At 39.5% G+C, this 26,287-nt stretch overlaps 1 pseudogene across 1 annotated transcript; it reads right to left on the minus strand.

Annotated features, from left to right (window-relative positions):
* Positions 1 to 293: 293 nt before the first annotated feature.
* On the minus strand, positions 294 to 25,702 carry LOC308420128 (alpha-enolase-like; annotated as a pseudogene). Its single transcript has 3 exons — positions 25,520 to 25,702; positions 1,234 to 2,322; positions 294 to 526 (listed from the first exon to the last, which is right to left on the minus strand). The product of its transcript is annotated as an alpha-enolase-like (transcript).
* Between the last annotated feature and the right edge of the window lie 585 nt (positions 25,703 to 26,287).

Below are 26,287 nucleotides of genomic sequence, written 5' to 3' on the forward strand. Positions count from 1 at the left end.
GCTCCTGTGGCTTTTATTTTTGCATGTAAACCAAGGGGGAAGTCTGGACGGTGGGCACCTGAGATTCCACTGGAGTGCTGAGAGTTCCAGACATTAGCTGGTAAGTCAGGTCACACAAACAATGATTCGGACTGATCACATGATTACAAAGCTGGGGACTCCAGCAGGGCAAGGTCATGTGTGGCCATCTAAGAAATCAGTGACATGGGAGGGGCAAGCACTGGGCTGGCCTTGAGCCACCTGGATGACATCAGGGACAGAGTTGGTGTCTACAGGGATCTCCAGTCCATGCTTTACTTGTCCAGGGAGTCCATGAAGGACCTGCCAGCAAGCTTGGCTTTGCTGCCCAGCTCTTCCTCAGTTCTAAGGATCTAACTATCCTTGGCCAGGCGCTCAGACTGGCAAGGGGCACCAGTCTTGATCCGCCTAGTGCAGAGCCCCACCACCAGGCAGGCAATGATATTGACCTCAGTCTCCCCAGATTGATGGGACACCATGATGATGTAAAAATCAAAGTTTTCAGGGGCTCTGAGAGTTTTCCAAAACATCCCATTCTTAGAATGTGAGACCCTAAAGACACAGAAATGGTTAAAGTCAGTCATCCCAAGGCTATGAGTTCCTGCCTGCATCTGACAAATAAAAACAATGGCCCAGAGTGATTCTCAGAAAACCCACAAAATATACTCACAGCCACCTAACCCTCCAGAAATTCCTAGATAGGGATCTGCCGCATGTCATAGGTAGCTCATGCTCTAATCACCCATCTGAGAGACAAAACAAGGACAAAACCCCTCAAAGTTTTAGAATATATAAACCAGGTTCTGAAAATGTAAAAACAAAGTTTTAGTGGACAGGTCAAGCTATACTGACCAAGCTGAGTTAGGACAAAACAAAAATGACTGCTTTAGGAACAGCTCCCCTACCCCTCCCTGTACTGAATTTCAAGGAGAATGCAAATTGTCAACAACCTTACTGCCAAAGTTGCTCCCCCCTTCCTCTCCCCTTTCTGAAAATTATACTGCGGACCAGTATAATATAGTAGTTCACCCCCCTCACAAAAAAGTATAAAAGATGTGTGCTTTTTGAGTTCGTTGTTGACTCTCCCTGCAAGGATGAGCAACCCCATGTACATTGAATAAAAACCTCTTGTTATTACAGCGGTCTATCTTATAATTGTGTTCTGTGGGTTGTGCTCCTGAGCTAAGACTCCTCAGGGTTTTAGAGCAATGACACCCCAGCCATTGGACTGGGCCAGCTTACATTCCTGCAGACACTTGGTCACAGAGCCGATCTGGTTCATTTTGAGCAGGAGGCAGTTGCAGGACTTCTCGCCCGCAGCCTTGGCAATCTGCTTAGGGTTGGTCACTGTGAGGTCATCCCCCACCACCTAGATGCCCCCACTAGCTGTGAATTTCCGCCAAGCATCCCAGTCGTCCTGGTCAAAAGGGTCTTCAATGGACACCACTGGGTAGTTCTGGAAGAAGGACTTGCATAGGTCAGCCAGCAGGTCGGGTGTGATGTACCAGTTGGGGTCATCAGGAGACTTGAAGTCCAAGTCACACTTGCCAGCCCTGTAGAACTCAGAGGCAGCCACATCCATGCCAATGACCTGGGCAGTGTAGCTGGCCTTTGCAGTTGCAGTCTTAAGCAGCTCCAATGTGTCTTTGTCCTCCAGGATGTTAGGTTCGAATCCATCCTCATCACTCACATTGGTGGCATCTTTCCCGTACTTCTCCTTGATGACATTCTTCAGGTTGTGGTAAAACTCTGCTCCAATGCATGGCTTCCCAGAAACTGAATACCCCCACAGGCAGGATCATGAGCTCTTGCATGCTGCCAGCATGAGAACCGCCTTTGATCACATTAAAAGCTGGGACCGGCAGGATGGCTTCAGGGTTGCTGGCCAAGTCAGCAACGTGACAGTAAAGGGGCACCTCCTTTTTCACGGCACCAGCTTTGCAGACAGCCAGGGACACTCCCAGGATGGCATTTGCACCAAATTTAGATTTATTCTCAGTGCTGTCCAACTCGATCATCAGCTGGTCAATCTTCTCTTGCTCCACAATATTCACTTTCTCGCTAACCAGAGCAGGTGAATAGTGTTATTGATGTGCTCAACAGCCTTTGAGACACCCTCCCCATGACGCGAATCTTATCACTGTCTCGGAGTTCTAGGGCTTCGTAGATGTCAGTTGACGCACCGCTGGGCACTGCAGCTCAGAAGAGACCTTTTGCATTGTAGAGATCCACCTCAACAGTGGGATTCCCACAGGAATCAAAGATTCCTCTGCCATGGATCCTGAGAATAGACAAAGTGAACTTCTAGTAGTCAGATCACTGTGTGAAGGAAGGAAAGAAAGGGTTCTTTAGACACTGAAGAGAGCGATCCAGATTTCTTTTTTTTAATCTAGTAACTTAGTGTTGTAGAAGTTCCTCTTAGGAATATCTTCATTTATTGAGAATGAAATGGCTGCGAAATAGGTTCTTTTGGTGTTCAACACTAGAGCTAAGTGTGGTAGTACACACCTTTAATCCCAGAACTTGGGAAGCAAAAACAAATAAGTCTTTGAATTCTAGGCCACCCTTATCTAAATAGTGAGTTTTGGACCAGCCAGGGCCACACAACATTTTCAGCCACCAGGCAAATGCAAATTAAAGCTACTTTGATATTTCATCTCACCCCAATCAGAATGGCCAACCAAGATCAATGAAACAAATGACAACTGATGCTGGCATGTATGTGGGGAAAGGGGCCACATCTTCCATGTTAATGGACATGCGCCTTGTTGTTCCACCATGGAAACTGTATGGCTCTTGGCCAGGCCACCTAGGGACAAGTTGCAGTTGCCCTCCACCCTGGGACTTTCCAAAACACCCAAGAATGCTGAGGCTCTTGGTAGGGTTAAGTTGTCCCTGCTCTGAGACTTTTTTGAAACACCCAGTCTTGAAAACACCCAGTTTTGAAAAAGTAAACAAAGACAGAATTTACTGGCTGACAGCCACAAGGTCTCATAGAAATGTCCAAATATGCATGCATCATCATCAGCCTAAACCCCCTCATCCAATGAATCAAAGGGTCACTATAACCCACCAATGAGATGTCACCACCCCATGCTGTTGCTGAAATCTGCCCTCAGAACTGTATAAAAATGGTGTACTTTGAAACCTCGGGGCCATCTCTGTCCTGTTTGCAGAATGACCCCAGTATACTGGACTTATAAATTAATTAAACCTCTTGCCTATTGCATCAGTGTCTTGGTCTATCTGTGTCTCTGTGGGAGTGGACACCCAGATCACCGGGCCAAGTGGGTGCAACAGAAATTAGTGGGGTGGTTCCTCAAAATGATGAAAATAGATCTACCATGTGATCTAGCTATACTCTTGGACTTACAGTGAAAAGACTATCTTATTACAGAGATACTTGCTCATCCATGTTCATTCTTGCTCTATACACAAGAGCCAGAAAATTGAAGCAACCTAGACACCCATCAATTTATGAGTTGATAGTGGAAATACGGTGCATTTACACCATGGAAATATCACTCAGCATTAAGGAGCTCATAGGTAAACGTGTGAAACTATAAATAATCATTCCGAGTAAGTAGGCTAACCCAGACCCAGAAAGGCAAATGTCACGTTTTCCCTCATTTCTGGATGTTAGCTTTGAATCTTCAGATACGTGTGTTCTGTTTGGAAGTCCCATACAAGCTGAAGATCTAACGAGAGGTCAGTGGGGAGGGACTTTCAAGGGAGAGAAGATAGAACACTGTGGTATAGAGGGTTAAAGGGTCAGGATGGAACATGGAGGGTTAAATTGGGTTGAAGGTGACAGGACAAGTTAGAGGAATGTCTTAGTCTGCTCTAGTGCTGTGAAAAGGCACCGTGACCAAGGCAACTCCTAAACGAAAGCATTTCACTGGAGGCTTGCTTATAGCTTCAGGTTCAGTCCATTGTTGTCATGGCAGGGAGCATGGTGGCATACATGGTGATGGAGCAGCAACTGAAAGCAGCATCTTGACCTTCAGGCCAAGAGAGAGAGACCAGGCCTGGCATGGGATTTATTGAAACATCAAAGTGCACACCAAGGGAAACACTTCCTCCACACTTACAAGGTTATATCCCCTAATTATTCTAATCCTTTTAAACAATTCCACTCTCAGGTTACAAAGTATTCATATATATGAACCTGTGGGGGGGGGGCTCATTCTTATTCAAACACACACAGAGAGAGAATTTTTGGGAAGCTGACTAACACTGAAAGTATTTTGAAAAATAACATGTGGAAACACACTACTATCAAAGCTTCCTAAAATATATACAGATATATAAAAAGAAATGTAATGATGTTGTTTTATAAGGTGGGGACAATTCCCCAGCTAGATACAACATGCAACAAGTAAAAACACCAATATCTTGATAAAGTTACTAGTTTTTTTTTTTTTTTTTTTTTTTGGTGAAAGGAATGCTATGCATGCTTCTAAAGAAGAAATATAACCATCAATCTCGCCTAGCTGTAAACCCAAAAGCTACAATAACTGCTCTAGTAAGATACGCCTACATCATTGTAACTAGTAAAATCTTAATGCACACTATCAAACCTTAGTTTAAAAAAGCCAAGCAATGACAAAAATGTATTCGTATATTTTTATGCAAAAAATGCTTAAAATGTGTACATTTATCTTTGTTTGTTTTCTAAATAAAGTTCTTCAATTAAAAAAAATATATATGCCTACTGGTGAGACTGTGGTGTGACTGTTATGGAAGTAAGCAACCATTTTCTGATTGGATCTAGGGTTCACTCCATGAGATGGAACCATATCTGGCCCTTTTAAAGGGACCCATAACACGTGGCCAGAGAAGCAATAGGCTCTAAGGGAGAACCCAATATTATCACTTCTAAATAAACACAGTATTAAAATGACTCCTAATGATTTATTCCTAGTTAAAGCATCTCTCAATCCTCTTCAAAGACGCTTCTCACTGTAGTAGGTAGCAATTAATGCAGAGACCCTCAACTGGTCAATGTTCAGAGAACAAGAAACTGTGGAATGCTTAACCCTAAGTGGACACACCCTTCTTCCAGCTGAAGGATCTTCAGAAGAAAGTGCTTGGAGGTTGTCAGAGAGACGTGGTAGATAACATTGGACACAGCATTCACAGAGTTGGGAAAGATCAAGCCAGATCAAATCCCAGCATCAAAGATGGAGGGCAGGCACAGGATTCCATCCCGATCTGAGCAGCTCTTGGTATTTGGTAGCTGCCGGAAGAAAGGTTTCCTTTTCCTAGTAGGTCATCCACATACCAGAGCAGACCTCACGCCTAAGACTAAATGGGACAGACTGAGTGGGGGGGGGGGGCAGGGGGGAGGGGACTTCAAAGTTGTAGAGGAAGAGAGGTTATGGAGGGAGTTGAGGGTTGGATGGGATCAAATTACTTAGTATAAAATGCTCAAGGAAATCATTTTAAACTGGGTTTAAGCCTGACTTCCTCTGCAATCTTTTGTTTGAATTTGGGCAAAAGCACTTGTTCCTCCCAGCACTCACATAGAATGTACCTGACCATACTCAGCCCTCTCATCCCTTCTGGCAGAATCTCTTCTCCCCGCACTGGTCCCCTTCCCCTTCCTTGAGTGTCCCTACTTTTGTGCCTGTTTTGTTCTCTTTTTCGGTTCTACATATGAAAAAAAACTTTCTTTCCTGAGTTTGGTCCATTTCTCTGGTCCAGGATAATGTCCAATTGAATCATTTTCCTGCAGGCAAAATGACTTCATTATTCTTCCTGGTTGAATGTGATTCTGTTCTGCATGTATACATTTTCTTCATCCACTTATTTTTCAGTGGGTACTTATGATGTTACATAATTTGTTATGAGGATAGTAGCTCAGTAGCACAGCTGTGTAGGTATCCCTATTATATTCTTTGGCCACATATACACAGGAGAAATACTTCTGGGCTATTTAGTAGCTCCATCATTAGTTTCTGATGAACTTTTATTCCCACAGAAATTGTGCCTGATAGTTTCCATTCTCACCACCAGTGTTTTCTTACCAATTTTTGATGGCTTTCTGCTTTCTTAATGAAACCCATTCAAATTAGTGTAAAATGAAATCACCATACAAGTGCCTCTATAATCTGAACTTCCATTTCCCTGCAGTCTAAAGATGCTGTCTTAGAGTTTTACTGCTGCAAACAGACACCATGACCAAGGCAACTCTTATTAAGAACAAAGTTTACCTGGGGCTGGCCTACAGGTTCAAAGGTTCAGTCATTATCATCAAGGTGGGAACATGGCAACATCCTACCAGGCATGGTGCAGGTGGAGCTGAGAGTTCTACATCTTCATCTGAAGGCTGCTAGCAGAATACTGACTTCCAGGCTACTAAGATGAGAGTCTTAAAGCCCACATCCACAGTGACACACCCACTCCAACAAAGCCATACATATCCCAACAGGGCCACATATCCTAATAGTAGCACTCCCTGAGCCAAGCATATACAAACCATTACAGATGTATTTGTTCACTATTGGTCCATCCTTCTTTGAAAAGTGCCTGTTAATTCTCTTATTCACAGAGTATTCATTCTGTTTAAATTTTAGCTGTTTGTATGTTCTAGACTTGAATGTCCTATTTGGATGATAACCAGAAAATATTTCCTTCCATCCTGTAGGCTTTCTCTTCACTATGGAAACTGTTGCCTTTGCTGTGTAAAAGCCTTTAAATTGATGTAATGTCATTTGATGCCAAACCTTGACGTTGTTTTTTTGGTGTTATTAAAGTCCTGCTCAGAAGTCATTGCCTGTATCTGAAAATATTTTCTAACATCTTCTTCTAACAGTTTCAAAGACTAGGATCTTATATTGAAGCACTTAACACATTTTGAATTAATTTTTGTACAGAGTAAGAAACACCTAAATTTAGTATTCTACATGTGAGCTAGCAATAATACTTTATTTTGAACCAAAATTATTTATTAAATAGTATAACCCTAGCATCCTATAGATGGTTCTCATCTACAAGATTCCTCTGACTTCTTATAGATATGTAAACTCTTATGATGAAGGGGTTAAGATTTAAGATCCAAAACTCCACAGGAATTCCACAGCTGACAAGGCCAGCACAGTTTCCATAGAAGAAATGCAACAACAAAAAATTGAAGCATATTCTAACTGCACACCCAAGGTCTCTTGAGTCTCCTACAGTCCAACATAAATACAATAAGTGTGCTATGTCTGTTTCTGCCTCAACTATACTGTCTATGAAAGAATAATCTCCTATAGACTATGATCAACACTGACAACAACAAATGTTCAGTGCTTGACAGAGTGTGAACTGACTTCCGGCATCATCAAGTGAGGTTTGTGTGTTGGTGGTAAAACCATTATTTGGAGAGAAAAAAAGAGTGAAGAAAAGAAATTAACAGCATCTTTCTTAAAATCCTAAAACAAAAGAATTTGCCCGCACCTGTGACTTTTCATTTAAATGCTAATTTGTCCGCTGTGAAATTTAATACTTGGTTTCCTTCCTTAACCACTCGAAGATGGTGGTATTTGTTTGATGTGACACCTTCTGAGATACACGCATTAAGCTCCGACTTTAACCCCTCCTGTTGCAAGCACACAGTGAACATTGAATATATTTCATTGAAATGAGCACATCATTGAATGAACTGTGAGATTTCCTTTACTGGGGACACCAACACCAAGGACTCAAGCATGCAGAGCTCAAAGTCACAGCAACAGAAGGTATTTATGTTGTTTGTGATTTCTAATTTTCTCCTTCAAAGCAATTCAGTGAAGCCTGGGATCAGTCTGAGGCCAGCATCTCGTATACAAAAATAGACAAACAAACAAACAAAAACACCATATAAGCAGATTTTGTTTTTTTCAAATACCTGAGTAGTCCAAATATTTTTTCCCACTTGTATCATTTTAGCCAATTCAGGTTTCAATGGTTAGTTCATGTGGTAAACTTCATTCTTCTCTTTCTAAAGCAAGTTATTCAAATCATAATTCTTTAAAATACAAAAGTGATATGATGTTACCTCCATCTATGAATGTTAGCAGAGGAAAGAGGTAAAAAGATATCCAAAACTGGGCTGGACCACTAGCTTAGCAGTGAAGAGCAATCTCTGCTTTTGCAAAGAACCTGGATCCACTTCCCACCATGGACATGGTGGCTCACAACCTTCTGTATGAAACTCTAGTTCCAAGGAATCTAGTATCCTCTTCTGGTCTTCATGAGAACTGCACACTGCACACATTTACATGCAACTAAACAAAGAAATAACACACGAGTTAAAAATAAATCTTTTAAATATACATATATATGTGCATGACAGATATAATATAAATGTAATATAAAGAGGCTATTCACTTGGGAGTGAGGGAAAATGAGAGGGATTCAAGTTAGGGTACCTGGGAGGTGCTAAAGGGAGAAAGGGGAAGGGGTAGGTGATGTAACTATATTTCAATCTACCAAAAGCAATCTACAGATTCAATGCAATCCCCATCAAAATTCCAACCCAGTTCTTCATGGAATTGGAAAGATCCATGTGCAATTTCATATGGAATAACAAAAGACCTAGAATAGCGAAATCCATCCTCAACAACAAAAAAACATCTGCGGGAATCACTATCCCTGACCTCAAGCTATATTACAAGGCAATTGTGCTGAAAACTGCATGGTACTGGTACAGAAATAGGCATGTGGATCAATGGAATAGAATAGAAGATCCAGAAATGAGCCCTCATGTATATGGTCACCTGATTTTTGACAAAGGAGCAGTAAACATTCAATGGAAAAAGGACAGCCTATTCAACAATTTAAAACATCAAAATATTTGTAATTACATACAAAACTAAAACTGCTCACAAGTAGTCAATTCCTTTTTAAATATGTTACATAACATACCTATAGTTAATAATATATATTTCAATTTTTCCAAAAGAATAAATCAAAGGTTCTAACCACAATTACTGACATATTAATTAGGTCTATTTAATCATTCAACTTTGAACATGTGTAACACTCTGTATCCTATAAGTATTTACAATTATAACATGTTAGTTAGACTAAAATAAGATTTTCAATGCCCATTTAGCTATATTTGAGAAGAAATAAAATACTGATTGTGTTCTTAAGCATTGTACTGGTATTGAATATAGAAACAGTGAAAACAAAATATGCCTAGATGTATATTTTATACTCTTAGGCTACCATTCTACACATGCCATAGTTTGAAGATGGCAGGACCACAGGAAACAGGACCTTTGAGTGTCGACAAGGTACGTCATTCAGCAAATATCTAGGCAAACTGAAATGCAAGTGGGAAACTGCACACCTGATTGTGATGAGTCGTTACCTTAGTGAATCCTAAAATACACCTCTTTATTTGAGCAGCTAGATGACCATTGATAAACAGACACATGGCAGAGGCTGAATGCCCAGAACCATGAATATAATGGAGATTACAGAGAGCAAAAGGGTCCATGTAATGACTGCCATTCAACAAGAACCAACTATTGATCACAAGAAACCAGAAGCTTAGGAGAGAAATTTATAATTCGTCAATAATTATGGGGCCTTAAGAACTACAAAACCCAAGCACTTCCAGAAACCAGAGTAGAATGAGGTTGACAGACCAAAACCCTTTCAGACATAACTTTGTTCAAAAGACAGAGTAAGGATACTACTTTTGTTTTAGGGCACTGGATTTCCAATATTAGAAGAGGTTAGTGTTGTTTTAAAATGTGTGATTAGTGTTTGGAGATAAAGCCTTGAAAGAAATAGCACTTGTGTTCATTAATTTTATTTTTCTTCTAACCCTACAAATGTGTTTGAAGTCTCCTTAAACTTGGCATTGGTGACACAAATCTGTCTGTTATCCAACATTCTGAAGGCCAAACAGTATTAATTAAGGCCAGTCCAGGCTACAGAGCAAGACCATGCCTCGGTGATGATGATGATGATAATCTCCTTGCATAGATCTGTCTCCAGGACTCAAAACCACAGCCTTCTCCACACAGCCTTTCTCTCTGCTAGCTACAGGATGCAAAGACTGACTCTGAATTTGAGAGCTCTGGCATGACTAGACTTCTAAAGGACAATGTAGAAGCTCCAACCCAACCTTTACCGCAGAATTCACATGAGGTGGCAGACTCAACAAAGATGTGGACAAGAAAAAGTAATCCTGAGTGGACTGGAGGGACAGAAAACTAAATAGGTTAATACTCTGGTGGTGTAAACCAAAACAAGGATGGAGCAAAAAATAATGAGACATCAAGTTTATACTTTGGAGAGGCTACTGACAGAAGTGTAGGAAACAGGAGAAAAGAAAACCCAGAAAAAAGATGGAGCTGATTATGTCCTTGCCTATAGTTCATCTCATACATTAAAATGTACTATTTATTTATCATGTTTGTCATTCACTTTATCTCCCTCCTTGCTTGAAAATAGTTGTGCCGAGGCAGAAATTTGTATTTCCTTTCTTCAAGCAACTCATCCCTAGTGTTCTGAACACTGCACAGTTAAGGCACCTAAAAATAGAATTATCTAACAATAACTTTTTTTTAGAGATTAAAAATATTTTATATTTGACATGCTTCAAAAAGCATAGCATATCATTTTAATAAAATATATAAAGTTAATATACATTAACCTGTGCACACAAGTAAATACATACATATACATAATATTTACCTGTATATATGTAGATAGACACCTGGGCATTTCTTTACTACATGAAAATCATGGCAGCTTCTCATTACCTCAGAGAAAATAATTATAAATTCATTTGTACGCTGTGCACATTATGATGCGTCTTGATATTTTACATGTATAAAGTTAAGCATTACTCAATCACCCACATCTAACTAATTTCAAATGTAATTTCACATGATTGTAATACAGTTTCTCCAAGATCTCTGCTCCTTTTTTTTAACAACTTTATTTTACAAAACAAAGATAAATGTTCAGATTTTAAACATTTTTTGCTTAAAATTATACATTTTTGTCAGTACTTTTTTTTCCGATTTTAACATAGTTTTTACATAAAACTATATGAATATATTTTTTAGTCAGTACTTGATTTTTTTCAAGGTTTGATAGTATGCCTTGAAAACTTAATAGTTACAATGAGCATAAAGTACATGTAAAACAAAATGCTAACAATAACTCTCGTTCGAGAAATATTAGCTGAATAAATCTTAGCCTGAGCTAAGGAATCTGAGCATGAGGCAAAACTGATCAATTAATGCTTTACTGGGCCATTAAATTCCAGGAGAATAGGAAGATGGGAGGAGGGAGCAGAGGCCTGGAACAAGGAAAAACAACTGCAAGGAAAATGTTATGTTTCTAGCCACACAGCCTTCAGAGAGCCACTGCACCTTGAAACAGCTCAGCAGAAAAATGATGGTGGCCTGATAAATCTGGCTTGTCATGCCCAGATAGCATAATATTCCTAGTTGCATCTGTGGGCATCTCTGGAAGAGATCAACATTTGAACCACTGGATGCATAAACAAGTGTCATCCTCACTGACTTGAATGAAGTGGGCACTGTACCATCCACTAAAAATCTAAGTAAGACAAAGAGGATAGCAGGTTAGTTGTAGTCCTCCACGCTTTGTTTAGTCAGCAAGTATAAGGACCTACAATCCATCTCTACCCCCATGCTCAAACAGTTGGCTGAAACAGATGTTAACAGGGATTAAAAAAACAAAAAAAAAAAAAAAACCAAAAAAAAAAAAACCAAAAAACAAAAAACAAGGTGAAGAATCAGCCACAGAGAAGCTCTGAAAGTTGGCTAACCCTGCTCCTTGCTCCTTCAAAGCCAGATCCCAAACCTAAAAATGTCCCTGACTAGAAGGGAGAGAAGATACTCTAAGAGAAAGGGGGATGCTGGATGCTAGGAAAAGTGGGAATAACCTACAGAAAATGGAGATGCCACAATGGACCAGGCAGGAAGCTGAAGGTTCTGGAGAGAGCAAGTGAAATGGGTGTCTCTGCAACTGTGTTCTTCAGGATACTGTATGACTTGAAAATATGACTTTTATCAATTTTTTTACAAAAATAAAGAATTTGTTTTCTTTTTTAAAGTTCTGAGGTTAGTACACAGAACAAGCCACTGGTTTATGGGAGAAGGAACATGGGCACTAACAAAATGCATCCCAAGCTGGACTGATAGGGGAAAGCACATTTCCTGCTAGACCTGAAGACTCCCAGGAGGTCTTCCTCATGTTTATATATGTGGTCACCTCAGCACAAACTGCATTGTGGTGTGAGAAAACTTAAAATCCATCTTTATATCTGCCTCCCCACCAAACCATCAACTTAGACTTGACTCCCTTTAAACTAGAGACCTGTTGGGATTTGACCCCTTAAAACTGGCTTTGCCAAAACCTCCTACTAGTCCCATGTGCTAGAATCTGAGCTCTAATACATGAACCCGGGGAAACCATATGAAGAGATTACTTGACAGTAGTGCCAAAAACAAACAAAAAAATGCAGCATGCAGGGAAAGAAAATTATCATTCAAACCTAGAATCTTTTATATTTATCTTCTGTATTGAGAACATTCTTAACTATAAGCATCAGCTTTAATTTTAGACTGATTAGTAAAGTACCACCTATTTAAAGCAAGGGACCTTTTAAAACAAGTTTTGCTGTTAGTAAGATGCTGAGGTAATCTTACATACATACTGGTATCTACTTTCAGAAAACAAAAATGTTATGCTTTGAAAAAACTCATTTTAATCTCATATCTCCCAAGGTTTTCAGGACTGCATTGAATAGATCCCTTACATGGTGATCAGCTGCACAGGAAACAACCCTGCCAGCTCATGATTCTGGGCAAGCTGCTGGGTGGTCCCCAGCAAACTGCCCTCTCTCTGTCTGACATGACTGTACTATATTTTGGCAGAGCACTTCAGCAGAGCAGCAATTAGATAATTCAAGAATCTGAATATAGCACTTAAGTTCTCAACACCAAGAGTGGGCACAGCTGTCTCCTCTACTATGAAGTATTTCCAGTGCAAAAAAAAAAACAAAAACAAAACACAGCATCCTACAGAATATCCAGAGCATGCTTACTGTGTTGATTTGCTCTTGGGAACAAAGATGACAGCTTCATCCCAACAAATATTCTCAATGGTAATGAAGTATGTCATTTCAAATGAATGTTGGAATTATAATTCCTTTACATTATCTGGTGCTGTTCAGCAGGCACCCAGTTAAGAAGGATTTTTAAGATTCATCAGATTATGTGACGAATTTGTACCAAAACACATTGATGAGGGAAATACTCATGAGTAAACAAAATTCTCCAAAGTTAAAACTGTCTTCATTCTGCTTATTGCCAAGGACCAGCCTTGGCTTGAAGAGGAGTCCTGAGGAACAGGTGTCTGGGAGTGGCAAAAGAACAACTCAAAGTCAAACCACGGGTTACAAGCTGACAGCCTGTGTTCTGCTCTGAACAGCTTAACAGAGATAGCCCTGTGCTTGAAACAGCGTTCTCAGGAGATCTCCAGACAGCTTCTCCAGGTAGCTCAACTCTCATAGACCAAGCTCAACTTTCATAGACCAAGGACCAGTCTTTTTGTTTACATGTTCATGAACTAATATTCAAACAATTTCTCCAGGTTCCCTTTTGATTGTCCCTGAAATCAGCATTCTATGACCCCCAACTCCCTGATTCTTAGAAAAAGACAACAAACACATTTTTTAGCATTCCAAATGAGTTCAGAGATGTGTCTGCCTTTGTAAGCACAGATAATAAACTACTTGGGTGGGATCTCACTCTGAGACTGACATTCCTACCATGTCTGGGCCTAACCTAGCTCTGTCCCAGGCTGACCTTGAACTCAGGAATCTGCCTGCTTTTGTAACCTTCTGACAAGCTTGCTCATTTATTCAGGCACTCTGTCCTTTTAGGTCTGTGAAGCTCCTTATACAGTTCATATTGCATCCTTAAATTTTTCATAGTTGAAAAATTATATATTTTGAACTCATGTTTTCAGAGTTCTTTCCCACAGCCCTAAGGGCTGTCCTGTAGGTCTCAACACCTAACATTTTGCTGAGACCTTAGCCATACCCTCTCCTCCCAGACTCATGCTGTCTCTAATTATCATGGAGTCATTAATCTTGTCAGAGAGGACATTCCTCAAAGGAGGAACATGAAACATGTACATTATTATACAAACAAGCCTTACACCCACAGCAGCCATCAACACTCATAGAGGCTCTGTTCCAGGGGCAGAAATTAAGTCCTGCCATCCTTGTGTTATTCCAAGTTCTGTCCCACTACAGGCCACTTCTGTGCTCTGGATGTGAAATTCAGAGTTTGACTGTACTTATCCTACGCTGCTGTTGGTTGGGTTCTGGGCTTCAGGAAAGTGACAAGACACCACTCCAGATGTGGGAGAGTACAGTCTGAGATATTAGAAAGCCAAAGCTAGTATTCCCTGACTTCCAGGCCCCTAGTTGCCACTGGGGAGCTGCACAGAAGTCGGAAAGAAGTGTCAGGGGTCCCCAGGCCTGTGATGAGGCCAGTGCCTCTGAGATCCTCAGACTCTTAGACATCCATGCACTGCTGGGAGTTGCAGAAGAGCCAAGCAATGGAGTATGGAGCCTGAGGGCTGATGATCGTCTAGGCTGAGGGCTGGGAGAAATGCGGAGCTCTGACTTAGCTCAGCAGAGATCATCCTTGGAAATGCAGAGGCTTCCTACAGGAGAATTAAGATGTGGTTCATGCATTTTCTTTGGGTCCTAATGGTGGATCTTGTTGAACGATAGGAGATGGATAAGTAAGGGTAATGAATGAGATAAGAATATGGTCACAAGACATTCTACACACATAACACTGTCAAGAAAATAATCCCATAATCCCCATGCACATCAATGCTCCTAACAAGCCAGCAGCAAGTTTCTCTCTTGCTGAGATATTTTCCATCAAAAGCTACATTTTCTAGCTCAAAAGCAATATTTTTTTCTTGAAGCACAAATTGTTTAGCATGACACTTCAACTAACATTCATAACTCATACTATTTCCAAAACTTCTTATTTAAGAAAATAAGACTGGATTCTGCTTTCTAAATTCTCTCAAAGCCTTGAGCATTCTAATTCAAATTTAGACATAACAGAAAAGAATGATCCTACCAGTGCCCATACCTAGTACTTTGTTTGTCTATATTCCCCCACCCACTCCCATTTTCAAACTCCCAAGTACAAGTAAGACTACAGTTAAGTTACAGTTTGCAGCTGACATCGTGCAACAAGGGCTCTGGCCAGCTAAGTATCATTCATAAGCTTTTTAAGTGAGCAAATGTGTGTGCAAAATATATTTGTGTGATTGTGTTCTTTGACATTATAAATTCTATCTGACTTAATTGTATCCTTTACCAAAAAAAAAAAAAAAAACATTATTTGGCATTTGTGCAAAGAACAACATTTCATAATAAGATTTTCAGAGTACTACTAATCTATCCTTCAAACTACTTAAGGCTGACAAGTTAATTAGATGCCTTGGTGATTGTATATCTTGTTCAATTCTGATGGGTTTTATTGTCAGCTGAATTTCCACATGCCAAGAAAACATGTTTGTAGATTCACAGTAGGTCAGCCAGGAGGCCTGGCTAAGTATATATTTCACAAAATTTCCAGAGATATATGTACTTGTCCATCAACAAATATGACCCCTCAAGTAATGACATTGAAGTTTTCCAGCTCACAACACACAGATCCAATTAATATCATCCCATTGCTATAAGCATTTGCAATGAGTTAAGGTTCTAAAACCAAGCTGAGTTTTGAAAGGTGTTTTTATGCATTTTTGCCTTTGAGCTTCGAAACACCTAGTTTTGAGTGCAGTCACTAGGGGGAAAACACTTAAAAAAATAATGTCTCTATTTTCAAGCACAAAAAGTAAGTCCAGTTTAAAGAATTAGTTTGGCCTGACATTTTTTTTTAATTAAACCAAAAGTTACTGAAAGGAACAAGGATACTGCAGAGCTTGTTTTAATAGCTATTTACTCAAAGAGGTTTGAAGACAAGTGATTTGTTTCACTTTGAGAAAGCATAGCTTATCCAGTCCTTAGAAAAATTACCAGAACTCTTAAGATTGTATTAGTAATAGGTTTCCTAGTCATAAGTTCATGTATCTCCTGTCTTTCATAAACCTCTAGGTCTTCATTTATGCAGTACATATGCTAGGCCATCTGAAAACTATTATCCAGTGTGATCTTAAAAAAAATTAAGTTCTTCAAATTCATTTGCATCCTGAGTAAGTTTAGTCATTCATTATGTGCCAGAACATTATTATCAGTATGTGAGGTGACTATGTGTCAATATTTCTGAGGGTAAATGGGCTAAATAAGTACCCAGTTACATCAGACAATGGAATAAAACATAAAAATGCCACGACCAGAGTTCAACTAGTGAACCAATGAATTTATTAGGACTATTTGGCAAAGTCTGTTACATTTGCATCATCAAAACCCCACATTGCTGTGGATAAAAATTCATGAAATCTACAATCTAGGAGTTTACTCTACAACTCACAGGAAGACCAACAGGTTGAAGATTGCCTTTCAGGAAGCTCAGGTAATCTTTGCCTCTTTCAGGTAGCTCAGCAGGTCTGAGAGTGTCTCACAGCAGATCTTACTGCTTATGTATTTAGGAGGGAAGAAATATACATGTGTGTGTGTGTGTGTGTGTGTGTGTGTGTATGTGTGTGTGTGTATACTAACATTCAGGGACTTCCTAGACTGAGTTGTTTACTTGCTGGGACTTATGAGATTCCCTGTAGGATACAATGATTCCCCTCCCTTTAGGACATCGATTGTCTTAATAAGCTTCCCAAAGAGATGATAGGTGTTGTCTCAAAAAAAACTGCTACGTAACCTAAGTAGGTATAATTTTTTTTCCAGTGTTTGGCTTTTTTTTTTTTTTTTTTTTTTTAAGGTTTGATACTCTGCATTAAGGTCTTACTAGTTACAATGAGCAAAAAGTACATGTAAAACAGGAAGTAACCTGGAATAGTGAACATTCCCTTGGTAAGGATTGAGCATGATGGGGTTTTTTTTCTTTGTTTGTTTGTTTGTTTTGTTTTTTTCTTGAGCTTCACACAGTCTGTGAGTTGTTTCTGGGGCAGTCCGAGCCTCTGGGGTTAGCATCCCAATATCAGTGACTGCATATTATGTCTGTTCTTTATGACTGGGTTATCTCACTCAGGATGATATTCTCTAGATGCATCCATTTTCTTAAGAATTTCATAAAGTCATTGTTTCTGATAGCTGAGTAGTACTCCATTGTGTAAATATACCACAATTTTTGTATCCATTCATCTACTGCAGGACATCTGGTTCCTTCCAGCTTCTGGCTATTATAAATAGAGCTGCTATGAACATTGTGGTGCATATATCTTTGTTGTGTACTAAGGTGTCTCTGGGGTATATGCCCAGAAGTGGAATAGCTGGGTCTTCAGGTAGTATGTCCAATTTTCTAAGGTATCGCCAGACTGATTTCCAGAGTGGTTGTATTAGTTTGTAACCCCACCAACAGTGGAGAAGTGTTCCTCTTTCTCCGCAGCCTCTCCAGCATCTGTTGTCATCTGAGTTTTGGATCTTGGCCAATCTGAATGGTGTGAGGTGGAATCTCAGGGTTGTTTTGATTTGCATTTCCCTGATGGCTAAGGATGTCGAGCACTTCCACAGATGTTTCTCAGCCATTAGATATTCCTCAAATGAGAACGTTTTGTTTATCTCTATACCCCATTTTTTAATAGGGTTGTTTGATTCTCTGATATCTAGCTTTTTGAGTTCTTTGGATACCTTGGATAGTAGGCCTCTATCTGATGTGGGGTTGGTAAAGATCTTTTCCCATTCTGTTGGCTGCCATTTTGTTTTCATGACCTTACAGAAACTTTGCAATCTCATTAAGTCCCATTTGTTAATCTTTGACCTTAGAGCTTGAGCCATTGGTGTTTTATTCAGGAAATTTTCACCTGTGCCTATGTGTTCTAAGGTTTTCCCTACTTTCTCATCTAATAGTTTCAATGTATCTGGTTTAATGTGGAGATCTTTGATCCACTTACACTTGAGCTTTGTACAAGGAGATAAGAAAGGGTCTATTTTCATTCTTTTACATGCTGAGTGCCAGTTAGACCAGCACCATTTGTTGAATAGGCTGTTCTTTTTCCATTGAAGGTTTACAGCTCCTTTGTCAAAAATCAGGTGACCATATACATGAGGGCTCATTACTGGATCTCATATTCTATTCCATTGATCCATGTGCATATTTCTGTACCAGTACAATGCAGTTTTCAGCACATTTGCCTTGTAATGTAGCTTGAGGTCAGGGATAGTGATTCCCACAGATATTTTCTTGTTATTGAAGATGGATTTCGCTATTCTAGGTCTTTTGTTATTCCAGATGAAATTGCACATTTATCTTTCCAACACAATGAAGAACTGGGTTGAAATTTTGATGGGGATTGCATTGAATCTGTAGATTGCTTTTGGTAGGATGGCCATTTTTAAATGTTGATCCTTTTAATCCATGAGCATGGGAGATCTTTCCATTTTCTGAGATCTTCCTCGATTTCCTTCTTTAGAGGTTTGAAGTTCTTGTCACACAGGTTCTTCACTTGCTTAGTTAGAGTCACACCAATGTATTTCATAGTTTTTGTGACTATTTTGAAGGGTATCTTTTCCCTAATTTCTTTCTCCACATGTTTGCCCTTTGAATATAGGAAGGCTACTGATTTGTTTGAGTTAATTTTGTATCCAACTACTTTGCTGAACTTGTTTATCAGCTGTAGGAGTTCTCTGGTGGAATTTGTGGGCTCACCTCTTCCTTTCCGATTTGTATCCCCTTGATCTCCTTTTGCTGTCTAATTGCACCAGCCAGGACTTCCAGTACTATGTTGAACTGGTAGGGGGAGAGTGGGCAGCCTTGTCGAGTCACTGATTTTAGTGGGATTGCTTCAAGTTTCCCACCGTTAAGTTTGATGTTGGCTGTTGGGTTGCTGTATATTGCTTTTATTATATTTAGGTATGGACCTTGATTCTTGTTCTTTCCAGGACTCTTAACATGAAGGGGTGTTGAATTTTGTCAAATACTTTCTCAACATCTAGTGAGATGACCATGTGATTTTGTTCTTTGAGTTTGTTTATATGGTGGATTACATTGATGGTTTTCCTTATATTAAACTATCCCTGCTTCCCAGGGATGAAGCCTACTTGGTCATGGTGAATGGTCATTTTGATGTGTTCTTGGATTCGGTTTGCAAGGATTTAGTTGATTATTTTTACATCAATGTTCATAAGTGAGATTGGTCTGAAGTTCTCTTTCCTTGGAGGGTCTTTGTGTGGTTTAGGAAAGAGGGTTATTGTAGCCTCAAAAAATGAGTTAGGTAGTATTCCATCTGATTTTATCTTGTGGAATACTTTGGAGAGTATTGGTGTTATGTCCGCAATAAATGTCTGATAAAATTCTGCACTGAACCTGTCTGGACCTGGGATTTTTTTGGTTGGGAGGCTTTTGATGACTTCTTCTATTTCTTTAGGTGTTATGGGATTATTTAGATGGTTTACCTGGTCCTGGTTTAACTTTAGGATCTTGTATCTGTCTAGGAATTCATCCATTTCCTCCAGATTTTCCAACTTGGTGGAGTATAGGCTTTTGTAGTAGGATCTGATGATTTCTTGAATTTCCTCAGTTTCAGTTGTTTTATCTCCACTTTCCTTTCTGATTTTGTTAATTTGTATACTCTCTCTTTGCCCTCTAGTTAGTCTGATTAGGGGTTTATCAATCTTGTTGATTTTCTCAAAGAACCAGCTCTTGGTTTTTTTGATTCTTTCGATGTTTCTTTTTGTTTCTATTTGGTCTATTTCTGCCCTAATTTTGATGATTTCTTGCCGTCTACTCCTCTTGGGTGTATCTGCTTCCTTTTGTTCTAGAGCTTTTAGCTATGCTGTCAAGTTGCTGATGTATGCTCTCTCCAGTTTCTTTTTGAAGTGCTCAGGGCTGTAAGTTTTCCTCTCAGTACTGCTTTCATTGCATCCCATAGGTTAGGGTATGTTGTGTTTTCGTTTTCATTAAATTCTAGAAAATCCTTAATTTCTTTATTTCTTCCTTGACCCTGCTATCATTTTACAGAGCATTGTTGGGCTTTTTGTTGTCTTTGTTGTTGTTAAAGATCAGCCTTAGACCATGGTGATCTGAGAGGATGCATAGGAGTATATCTATTAATTCCAGTTGGTTCATAGTCTCTGCTAGTTTTGCAGTGTCCTTGTTCAGTTTCTGTTTCCATGATCTGTCCATTGGTGAGAGTGGGGTATTAAAGTCTCCCACTATTATTGTGTGGGGTGAAATGTATTTTTTTTTATTTTTTTGCTTTATTAGGGTTTCTTTTATGAATGTGTGTGCTTTTGCATTTGGAGCATATATGTTAAGGATTGAGAGTTCCTCTTGACAGATTTCCCCTGTAATAAGTAAAAAGTGTCCTTCTTTATCTTTTTTGATAATTTTGTTGGAAATTTACTTTATTTGGTATTAGAATAGCCACTCCAGCTTGCTTCTTGGGGCTGTTTGCTTGGAAGTTTTTTAACCAATCTTTTACTCTGAGATAGTGTCTGTCTTTGTCTCTGAGATGAGTTTCCTGTATGCAGCAAAAGGCTGGATTTTGATTATGTATCCAGTCTGATAGCCTATGTCTCTTTATTGGGGAGTTGAGACCATTTATGTTAATAGATATCAAGGAATAGTGGTTTCTGTTTCCTGCTATTATTGCTTTTGTAGGTTGAGTTGTGTCTGTGTCTCTTTCTTCTTTGGGTTTTCTGGCTTAGGAGTGTTCTTGTTTTTACTAGGATGTAGTTCCCCCTCATTGTATTGGGTTTTCCACCTATAACTCGTTGTAGTGCAGGGTTTGTGGTCAGATATTGTGTAAATTTAGATTTGTCTTGAAATATCTTCATCTCTCCATCTATGGTGATTGATAGTTTTGCTGGGCATTGCAACTTGGGTTGGCACTTGTGCTCTCTTAGGGTCTGCATGACGTCTGTCCAGGCTCTTCTAGCTTTCATAGTCTCTGTTGAGAAATTGGGTATGATTCTGATTGGTCTGCCTTTATATGTTACATGACCTTTTTCCCTTACTGCTTTTAGTTTTCTTTCTTTACTTTGGGCACTTGGTGTTTTGACTATTATGTGTTGGGAGGAATTTCTTTTCTGGTCAAACCTATTTAGAGTTCTGAAGGCTTCTTTTATGCTCGTGGTCATTTCATTCTTAAGGGCAGGGAAGTTTTCTTCTACAATTTTGTTGAAGATATTTACTGTGCCTCTTAGTTGATACTCTTCTCCCTCTTCTATTCCTATTATCCTTAGGTTTGGTCTTCTCTTTGTGTCCTGGAGATCCTGGACATTTTGGGTTAGGAGCTTTTTGGTTTTTGCATCTTCTCTGACTGCTTTGTCTATGTTCTCAATGTTGTCTTCAGCCCCCAAGATTCTCTCTTCCATCTCTTGTAGTCTATTGGAAATGCTTGCTTCTATGACTCCTGATTTCTTTTTTAGGTGTTCTACCTCTAGGGTTATCTCTTTTAGTGTTTTCTTTATTGTGTCAATTTCCGTTTTAAATTCCTTCTTCCATTCCTTCATCTCTTTGGTCTGTTTTCCTCTAGTTCTTTGAGTTCTTTGAGTGATTTTCTTGTTTTTTCTTTAAAAGCTTCTGATTTTTTTCTTTTCCTCCCGTTCTTGTTTAAGGATCTCTATCATCGTCTTGAGGTATGATTTTAGGTCTGCGTCTTCTTTTTCTGGAGTGTTTGGCACTCCAATGTGTGCTGTGATGGGAGAGCTGGGTTCTGGTGTTGCCAGGTTGTCTTGGTTTCCTTGGGATATGCTCTTTCGCTTTCCTCGTGCCATCTTGTTGTCAGTGATATGTTCTCCCCTTTCCCTTGTATCTGGTCTGTTTCCCTGGATCTCCACTGGTCCAGGTGGCAGATGGGCAGAGCCCTGTTCTGTGCCCCAAAGCCGCCAGGTGGGAACAGAGGTCCCAATGCTGGGTTCCTGGTCCCTGGATCAGGCAGGGCAGGGGCGCGCTTTTCCTGAGCCGCTGGGTGGGAGCAGAGGTCCCAATCCTGGGTTCCTGGTCCCTGGATCAAGGTATAATTTTTGTTATTCCCTTTCCCAGTTTCCTCTCTGAAATCCCCCTTTCCATCACCCTTCCCCCTGCCTCTGAGAGTGTTCACCTACCCACCCACTCACTCCCACCTCCCTACCCTGGCATTCCCCTACACTGGGGCATTGAAGCTTCACAGGTCACAAGAGCCTCCTTTCCTTGATCCCCATTAAGGCCATCCTTTGCTACATATGCTGCTGGAGCCATGGGTTCTCCTCCATGTGTGCTCTTTGGTTGGTGGTTTAATCTCTGGGAGTCTGGTTGGTTGTTATTGTTCTTCCTAAGAGGTTGAAAAACCCCTTCAACTCCTTCAGTCCTTTCTCTAACTCCTTCATTGGGGACCCTGTTCTCAGTCCAATGGTTGGTTGATTGCATCCAACTGTGTATTTCTCATTTGCTTTTCAAAGGATGTATTTACACTTGTGAACATAAAATGAAATGTTAGATGAACTTCCTTGAAAAGCACAGTTTTATAAATGTAAATGATTGTTTTCCATAAATATATGCTATGCATAAATTACCATCCTTCAAGTAATTAATTGCCTTTTATTGGAGTTTTTCATCTTCCAAAATAAATGTTCAATCTACCTATAGTCAGAGTACAGTAAATACTTTCTTTGTTTTACCTAAAGTTTTGCTAATAAAATAGAGATACAATGTTTCCCCTGCCTAGGTTTAGGTTCATTGATACTGTTTTTAAAGACAATTCACTCTTAAATATAAAACATAATAAACTTAAAAGGTATACCACCTATCTAATAAGCAAAGTTAAACATGTTTCTCTATTTCTATGCCTTTCAACACTCCCTAGCTCCCCAGAGCATAGCCCTTCTAACCTCATAGCCTCTATTCCCAACAAAAGTATTAACCTTTCTCAGATATTGTCTTCTTGCAAGAACTACACAAAGCTTCCTTTACCCATACATTTTTAAACACCTCACAATTTCATTACTCATTTCCCACCTTTTTGTTTTAATGCCACTAATTCAGAATGTGTTACTTGACTGATCCGGATATGTACATCCTTTGTATGGGTTCCACACCATGCTCTCATTTGCCCCAGCAGCTTTGTCCAACCTAATGCAAGGGCAGGGATTAATGCTTTCTTCATTAGACTTTAAAACCAGAGTCAAAACTGTTTCATTTATACTGTCTTTACCATGACTATCATCCACTAGTGGCTTTTGTTGAGTAACCTTAACATCCGTCTTTTCTATGATTTTTTTACTTTACTATCTTGTAGGACCCTTTTTTATTTATTAGTATGTATAGGAGAAACTGGCCTTGAACTTCTGAACCTCAGGTCCTCACCTTCCTGTTCTGGGATTACATGTGTTCCACGGGGCCTGGCTTTGAGCCATTATTTCTATTGTTATCATACAAATGTTCACTTCAAAATATTTATCCTACTTTTTGTTATTTAATAATAAAATTCTCGGTTTCATATAAATCAGCAGCTTTAGTTATAACACAAATGTCTCATGCTATTAAATACATTGAGTAATACAGCATCTCAGAAGAGGCTAGCAGTTATTTGCAAACACTTCTCCATTATAAAAAGCCTCCACCAACCCCACAGTGGAGCTACTGGACTATCCTATATCTTTATCAATGCTGCCTGGGGTCACTGACTTGCCTGAGAGCTCTCCTATATGTGGGGTGTACATATACATAGCAGAGCTGGATCAGGGGCTTTGTGTGCAAGGAACTGGGAGGGCACATTCTCCACTGAGACAGACACCACCTCATGAAAGGATGTCATATGGGGTTTGAGTATCAGAGTGGAACAAAATGGTCAAATGCCTATGGCAGCCCCACATGATTACCTCAGCGCCAGGGATGAATGAACATGGAAAAGCGATCTTATTAGTTAGTCGTATAATTTAAAGCACTCAGAATAATATGCTGCATAGCGAGACATAAGTGATTAGAGTAGTTCAACAAAACAGCAGACTCTCAGGGGGAAAATATCAAAAGTCATATAAAATAGAACAAAAAGAGGCTCCAAAATCCCATTTGAAAGCAGATATAAATTTTATTACACCCCATATGACTTCCTTATTTATGAATACCATCTGTGAGATTAAAACATAAAATCAGGGCCGATTCAAAGGTGGCACCAAAGACGTAAAACAATTTTTTATTGATCAGCAGGGACTCAACTGCTTAGGGGCTTGGAACAGTGAGTCCACTAAGGGACTCACAAACATGTGACCATCTTACACTGAATTAGGAAGATGCTGTATCTGTTAGGAGCCAACCTTCAATCACAGGTACTCACACAGCTGGTCACCAATAACACAGGAATGACTGCCAGGTAGAAATTAGAAAACCCAACTCACTTTCCTTCTCAGTGCAAGCAGTGACAGAGAAACAGCAAATGGATTGGGCATAGATGCGTTTGCTAATAAAGCAGCTGTCCCAACAGAATGACTGTCTGAAAAGGAGACTAATTAGACTTGCCAGGATTAATGCAGACATAGATGAGTAGTATTTGTGAGCAAGTAAGGTTTTATTTTTCTTCCAAAAATATAGAAATTTTCACATTTGGATGCATTCTTTAGTGGGCTCTGTAGTCAGGTCAGGCTAAGAACAATTATATTCCTAGATTGCTTTTGCACCTCTAAGTGTGGATATAAAATTTTCATCTGTATAGAAACAATCTTATAAAGAGGTATGGCTTTTCACACACAAATCCATTCAATAAAAACCTTACTGTCTAGTGTGTAGTAACCATTAAGAAAGAAAAATAAAACTTGAACCTTATCTGTTCAACAGTTTACACTAATGTATTTCACATAATTTTGTACAATATTAGGTCTAAGTTATATCATTAAGACCCTTGAGAGTCCAAAAGGAATCTTTCAAATATATCCTACAAAATAGAAAATAGAAAAATCAAGTGACACTCACCAATATTTTCTTTAGTTCTTACAAAAACACTAGTTGAGAAAAATAGAATTTGAAAAAATTAAAGGCTTCCCCATCCAAAGATTTCACTTGCTGTAACAAAATATCCTTTACAATAACAAGAATAAATCCATTCTGATGATGTCAGTTTTAGAATAGTGGTAATCTTGAAGATTTATTCGCACTCACTCATGGTGACTATCATGGTATCCACTCCTCTGCTGTGGTGGTTTCCACTCCAGTAGGCACTAACTGTTACCTAGGCATGAATGCAGCCATTACAGAAGAGCATTCCTCTGCCTTCCTAACAGATGGGGTTGGCTGCAGACCCTAGTATATCAGGCATCAGGACAAAAAAGCAGCCTCAAGCAAACTTATTTTAAATTTTTTATTTTATTCTCTTCTGTCTCTTGTATTCTGTTGGTGATACTTGAACCTACGACTCCTGATCTTTTTCGTAGGTTCTCTAACTCCAGGGTTAGCTCCCTCTGTATTTCCTTTAATGTTTCTAATTCCTTTCTTAGATCCTGGGAGGCTTTAGTTTTCTTCACCAGTTCGGTTGTATTTTCCTCAAATTCTTTAAGGAAATTATTTAGGTCCTTCTCAAAGTTCTTGATCATCATCATCATGAAACATGATTTTAAATCCTGGAAGATTTTGTTAATTTTCTTTGCCAGTTCGGGTGTGTTTCCCTCAAGTTCTACAAGGAAATTATTTGCGCCCTTCTCAAAGTTCTCCATCACCATCATGAGAGTGTGATTTTAAATCTAAGTCTTGTTTTTCTGGTGTGTTGGGGTTTCCAGGATTGGCTGTGGTGGAAGAACTGTTTGCAGATGATGCCAAAGAGCCTCGGTTTCTGTTACTTCGGTTCTTGCGCTTTCCTCTCCGCATCTCTGGTGTTGGTTGGTCTTGTCCCTCCTGTGAGTCTGTGAGCCTGTAATCTTAGGAGAGCACTCCTGGGAGACCAGTTCTCCAAGCGTGGAGGGCTGTGGGACAGTTTTAGCTCTGGGTGCAGATGGAGACCGGAAAAATCCTGTCCAAAAATTTCATTTTATATTAATTTTTATTATATTATTTATTTATACATTTTGTATTACTTATGTATATGGGGGTAGTAAGTGCCCTTGAGTGCACGAGTCTATAGAGGACATCTGCTAAACAGCTGGAATTTCAGGCAGTTGTGAGCTGCCTGATGTAAGTGGTGGGTC

The sequence above is a fragment of the Micromys minutus genome, assembly GCF_963924665.1.
Source record: "Micromys minutus genome assembly, chromosome: 4".
Classification (NCBI taxonomy): Eukaryota; Metazoa; Chordata; class Mammalia; order Rodentia; family Muridae; genus Micromys; species Micromys minutus.